General features: G+C 41.8%; 1 non-coding gene across 1 annotated transcript; it reads right to left on the bottom strand.

Moving 5' to 3' along the window:
* Nucleotides 1-4,728: 4,728 nt before the first annotated feature.
* Nucleotides 4,729-4,834, bottom strand: LOC122054451. The gene has a single exon (XR_006132759.1). It is a non-coding gene; the product is annotated as a small nucleolar RNA R71 (small nucleolar RNA).
* Nucleotides 4,835-6,759: the final 1,925 nt, after the last annotated feature.

The raw sequence follows: 6,759 nt of genomic DNA, 5'->3' as shown, positions 1-6,759 counted from the left end.
TATCAGTCGGCTGGTAGGCGGAGTTTTCCAACCCGCGGCCTATATAGCCAAAGCTTGGGAGCTTGGTTATATTTGATGAAATTAGTGGTAGTTAATCCTAATTAGTAGTCAACAAGTGCTCAAGAGTTCTTTGTAATCCAAGAGGTCTTGGTGAGTGTTGTGGTGAGGTTTCTGCACCCACAAGGAGGCTTGAGCTAGTCGGAGGTTGCCGGGGATTAATCCACCGACGGATTGATGGGCCGTCCACCTTACGGACAGCCGTGGAGTGGGAGCAAGTTATATCCGAACCACATAAAGGAATTGTGTTAGCGTTTGTGTTCTTTCTTGTCTACTCTCATTGTTTTTGTTTATTATATTCTGCTACACACTAACCTTGTAGAGAAGCAATCAAATTGGGGGTGTTGTCTATCCTACCCCCCTTCTAGCCGACCACACATCCCCTACATCAGTAACATCCTTTATCCCTCAAAGCATCCTTAAATAGAGTAGAAAGAGTTGATTACAAGACAATTTATTTCCTACGCACCAATCGACTGACACTTCCATCAGTCGATTAGTACTACCGTTGGATGTAGCCAATGGTTACTTCACAAAATGCCAATGGTCACCAACGGCCACTTACCAGTCTACTAGTGAAAGCACCAATCGACTGGTTGTTGTTGGTTGATCGATCAGAATGCTTCTGCTTGATCCCAATCGACTGAGTAGTCGACTGAAACTTCCATCAGTCTACTGGTCCCAATTATACACTACACTCATCCTCTTTGGAGTCGCCCTTAAAACCCTCTTCCTCAGCCTTCGTCCCTTAGATACACTCAAGCCCGCGGCTCCGCTCCATGTATCCTTCACATTGCCTCGAAGTTCGTTTCCCTCAGCACCACTCCATTGCTCCTCGTTCAACAATCCCTTGGATGCCTTCCACATCATCCTTCACTGTCTCAAGGACCCAAGCCCTAGGATGAGCTTCCCAAGCTTGGCCGCACCAAGCTCCTCATGTGTGTTTCACCAAGTCCTGTATGACTCAAACACACATATCAAACTAATATGAAAGCCTAACTTAAACTCTTTGACACATACATCAAAACCCGATCAAACCTAGGTCAATTGCACCTACAACTTCCACTTACCATTTGTAGACTTACTTGAGTCTGATCTCTTGACCCACTAGGTCTTCCTACCAGATGCACCATCTGGACTTCGGCAGCCGTCTAGTCCTCCCTCACTTGATTGGACTTCTTGTCAGTTATTTGGTCCTCTCTGACCTATCTAGACTTTTTTCCAATCATTTGGTCCTCCTTGATCTAATTGGATCTCAGCCTAGTGTCTGGTCCTCTAGATCCATTAAGTTTGTTAGCCTTCGTGTAGGATCGTTGCGCTAGAGAGAGGGGGTGAATAGCTCTCATAGCTTTTATGTTTGTTTTAAAATAATTAAGAGAGTAAAGGTAGCAGAAATAAAGACACAACAAACAATCATAAACACCAAGATTTACTTGGTCCGGAGCCTGTGGCGACTCCTACTCCAAGGCCCGCATGTGAGAATGCTATTGTTGGGAAATCAATATTAGTTTGAAATAATACAAGTAAAGATTTATAATTTTTTGAAGAATTAAAATGACATATATCGACGATCTACATATTTGAAGAATTGAGCCTTCAGTCATCAGAGCAGCGTTTGGGCGTCCTATAATCATTTTCTGAGCAGTGCGAAAGAGTGGAAGATGATTGGAATGTTGTATTTCAGGTACTGGTAGAATGATACTTTTATAAGCTGTTCCGAACGCCTAGATCCCTTCCTAGCGCTTGGACCATGACGTAGGCCCATCCAATTAGTGTGCTCTAGCTTGGAGACAAGATAAAGTTTGGCATTCTAGGCGCCCGGACCAGCTCTGAACGCCCAGACCGCGAAGGCGCCTACCCAGGCAACTCTCCTGGGCGGAAGCTTCCTGGGCGCCCGGACTCCCTTATTTTTCTACTTTATTTTCCTGCAAAACAAGGTTAGTCCAGGCAATAATATATAATGAAATATAAGTTTTGACAGTCTTCGAACTGCCCGATCCTGACTTTGAGTTTCGCTGAAACTCTAGGTCGGACTGAAGCCTATTGTTCCCTCTTCAGGGAACGCGTCCTCACCTACTCCTCTCAGGAGAGATTACCCTTTGCCAGATTGATCCTCCAAACCGTCTGGACTTCTGCTCAGTATCCGAGAATTCAGGACTTTTTCGTTGGACGTCCAATCCCTGACCCATCTAGTCTTCCGCCTGGTGTCTGAAACTCCCAGGACTTCCACCTAGAATCCGCGATCCTAGGATTTTGCCTGACATCCTTAGCCTGCTAAAACTTTGCCTAGTTCTCCAGACTAGAACTCGTTGCCTAACTACAATTAGGACTTTCCATGACCTAGGGTTATCACCTGATGTGTGCAAATATTATAATCATTTACTCATGTTTTAGCGTGCATTTACGTACTTTATTCATATATATTCATTGCATGATTGCCTCTTTCGTCTTGTATTCATTATATATATTCTTTTGTTCGAATGTTTGCTCTTTGTTTGGTTTTGTGTTGACAGGGACGACTTTCGGAGCAAAACGGCGATTATCTACGCACTGAAACAAGTCAAAGAACACGACCGTGCAACACACAGCCGTTTGACCAGACAGAAGGGAGCAGTGCACGGCCGTGCACCCTTGCACGACCGTGTGGCCATGGGAGAGGTGAAGCAGTGCATGGCCATGCACCCTTGCACGGCCGTGCGGCCATGGCAGAGGCAAAGCAGCACACGGCCGTGCATCATTGCACAGACGTTCCACCCCAGGCCGAGACAAAGGAATGCCCGGTCGTGCATCCTTGAATGACCGTGCCTCAGGGAGCAGAAGCTAGAGACCACACGGTCGTGCCAATCGGCACGGCCGTGCAGCTTCGCCAGAAGAGAGGATGGGCGTGGCTGTGCTAACCTTACACGGTCGTGCCACGGGCCGTGCGGCGCCCATACCCTAGCTTATAAAAGGATCAAGAAACCTATTCTTGGGGGGATATGGGAAAGCCGTCGAGCTTTATCCACCGTCGTCTCTTCACGATCCGTCCATCTCCGTAGCAAGGAAGCATCCCCAAGACATCAGAATCACCAAGCATCTCTTCTTCCTTTCCTTCTAGGGTTGTAAGTATGCTTTTCTTTATGTTCTGGGTTGTTCTTCCCCCGCAATGGAGTAGACATCCTCTTCTAGGATTAGGAAGTATTTGTAATATGATGGAGATGTAGAACTATGTTGATTCGCCTTATTTCTATTCAATGAATTGTTTATGCCTTGTTCAATTGATGAATTATGCGTGTGTAATATATTTATATCTATTTCTATGCTTTGATTGATTGATGTGGAGGATTGTTGATCCCGCTAGGGGATGCCTTAGAGCGTATTGACCAAGGTACCCTAGTGACAGGGGTAACCCTTTCCAGGCGTCTAAGACATTCCCTTAAAAGGAGAAACAATCCCTCAGGAACTGCTGCTCTCGTAGAAAGAGTGCTTTAGATCGTATACCCGAAGGACCCTAGTGACAAGGGTGACCCGTTCACAGACGTCTAGGATATTCTTTTGAAAGGAGAGGCAATTCCTCCATAAAGAAGTAGGAAATCATACCAAACATCTACCTTTATCCATATTATTATCTACTAGACATGTATCCCTGTGTTCTACCGAGGCGCCCTCGTGACAGGGGGGTTAACCATTACAGGATTTCACAGGAGTCGTCTCTATGAGATACTTAGGGATATGGACCAATCTAACTTCCTGCAAGAGCATGGACATAGAGGATAGAAACTAAGCAATCTATGTAGTATCTCCTAGTATTATAATGAAACCGAAATCCTAGAATCCATTCCCCGAAGCTCATTCCCTCCAAGATCTCTTCTCTCTCTCAACCCTCTCTTTCCCTTTTCAATCACCCTTGTTAGTTTACAAACGTCAAAGCCAGCTTTCGACCGTCTATATAACTTACCTTGCGACATCTCTAGTGCTTAATCAACAGTCCCTGTGGATTCGATATTTTTATTACTGACGATGTAACTGTACACTTGCGGTTGCGTAACAAGTTTTTGGCGCCGTTGCCGGGGACTGTTCGCATTAACATTAGTAGATTAGCAATTTAGTTAACCTAGACTTGTGAATAGTTTTTGTTTTTCCATTTTAAATTGCAATTTGTTTTCCATATACATAATAAAAAAAAATCTCCATTTTCTTTCTTCTCTTCAAATTCTGCATTTTGTTTCTTGTTTTTCATATAACATTTTATTTCTTATCTTTAGTTCTTCATCTTTGTTTTTACTCAAAATTTTTTATTGGATACCTTGAGCACTAACATGTCAAGCAGAGCCTTAAGAGATTTTTCTGCACCTATTTCTGTAAGATTTATGTCTCCAATTGTGCAGCCTCATATTGAAGCAGAAAATTTCCAACTAGACCCAGAGTTAATTTCCATGATAGAAGGTCACAAATTCGGAGGAGAAGTATCAGAAAGTCCTTATCTGCATCTTGAGACATTTCTAGAGCTTTGTGATTTGGTGAACTGTGAAGGAGTATCAGCAGATGCAGTCCAGTTGATGGCATTTCCTTTTAGTATCAAGGACAAAGCAAGGACTTGGTTGTACTCTCTCCGTCCTCAAAGCATCACAAGTTGGGAATAATTGGAGCAGCAATTTCTAAATCACGTTTTCCCTCCAAGCAAGACAATCTACATGAGGAGTTGCATCACGAATTTTGCTCAGGCACAGGGAGAATCAATATTTGAAGCATGCGACAGATTCAAGAGTCTACAAAGATAGTGCCCTCATCATGGTTTGGAAAAATGGCTGACCCTGCACATATTTTATAGGGGAATCTCTTTCTTAGATAAGTGTTTATTAGATTCATCAGCTGGAGGTTCTTTTATGGACAAGAGTATAGAAGAAACTTATACATTAATTGATCAAGTGGCTTTGAACCTCCTTGGATGGTCGAGCAAAAGTTGGATGGAATCTCCCTCAGAAATTCAAGAAGTACGAGCCTTATATACAAGAGAGCCTGTCAAACAAAATACAATTCAACCATCCAAGAGTTTTGAAATCCACAAGTCACAGAATGAGGAGTTTAAACATTTGGGGGCAAAGATTGAGAGCATAGTTTCAAAATGGTTCAAAAAAGATCCCCCTCCTTTGCAGACAAAATCCAGTGAGATTTGTAATGATATCGAGTTGAGAAAGGGAAAGAATCATGAAGAACTTATGAAGAAGGACACGTTTAAAATTAAAGAGAAGAATAATAGAAGATCACAAGAACTAAGTTCCATTTCTTTAGGAAGTTCCCAAAGGCCACAAATACCTTTCCCTCAACAGTTGATCACACCATCACTAGAGAAGTAGTTTGAACCCCTGTTACAAGCTCAACCATTCCCAAGACCTTCACTAAAGGTTCCTTTTCTACAAAGGCTGGTGAGGGCCAATGAAAATGAAGACTTTGGCAAATTCTGTGATACAAATATGGTTGAATGTAGATTTCTGGATGTATATGAAAACGAGGACTCTTCAGATGAGGATTGTGATAATAATGCAGTGGATAACAAGTTTTCAGATCTTCCTCTAGATTTTATAGGATGTTATAGTGACATTGAATTTTTAGATGATAAATGTATTGAGGTAGATCAACGTAAAAATACAAACAAAGTCAATGATCCTCCTATAGTTGATTCTCCTATTGAAGATATAGACGTTGGTTTATTTTTTGATGCTTGTGTTGATAATGATGATTTCGAAGGAAGTGTAGGGAGCTGTGGTGTGGAAACAACATCTCAAGAATCACCTCCTTCATCCACACAACCTTTAGAGATTATGAGAGTTGCAAGAATTGAACATGTTGTGGATCCATGTGTAGGGACTTGTGCAGAGTTAGCAGAGTCTTAAGAATCACTACCTTTGGAAGTACCAACACCCGAGTCAGAGCTAGACCCAGTACTTAATTCTGGAGAAGTCACATTCATATGTTTAGAACTTTCAGGTATATCTCAACAATGCAAGGTTAGTATTTCTAGCGATCTTTTGGAAAACTTTATAGAGGTACCCATAATTGATTTCATTGGATGTGATTCAATTTTTGATACATACTCAATTCATCTTAATAAGGTTCTAGTTCTATCTGATATTACATGCTTGTGGGAGGTTTGGCTTTCTTTTGGGTGTGCAGACTTTCTTGGGATCTATAATTGGAAGCTAGATCTGAACCGTCTTCGACCACCTGAAAGAAGACGAAGATGGAGAGAGCGATACTTCGCTTCTTAACTCCAACATTGAAAGCTCTCTCTATAATAAGAACCCTTGGTAAGAAGGTTCTAAAATATCTTACCCCTCCAAGAGCAAGATTTAGATGAATCTAATGAGGTGGTCGAGCTAATGACCTTAAACAAGCGCTTCTTGGGAGGCAAACCAAGTTCATTTTTCTTGTTTTCTTTTTAGTTTGTTTTTACTTCATTGATAATAAATCATACCCTCTACTTAATTTTTCTTGTCTATCTTATTTTTGTAGAATTCAAATTGTCGAGGAATGTGAGCATTGGATAGAGGAGTATTTTTAAAACATGAATGTCCATTTGGAGCCCATCACTTGGTAACTTCTCTAAACTTCATAAATCTCCTTCACATCGTTTTTAGTTTTCATTGGGACAATGAAAATTTTAAGTCTAAGGGGATGCATTTAGTTTAGTTCAGTTTTTGCTTATTTCTTTTTGCATAATAA

The sequence above is a fragment of the Zingiber officinale genome, chromosome 3A, assembly GCF_018446385.1.
Source record: "Zingiber officinale cultivar Zhangliang chromosome 3A, Zo_v1.1, whole genome shotgun sequence".
Classification (NCBI taxonomy): Eukaryota; Viridiplantae; Streptophyta; class Magnoliopsida; order Zingiberales; family Zingiberaceae; genus Zingiber; species Zingiber officinale.
Note: the sequence above shows the minus strand (reverse complement) of the source record. Positions and strands in the feature narration are given on the sequence as shown.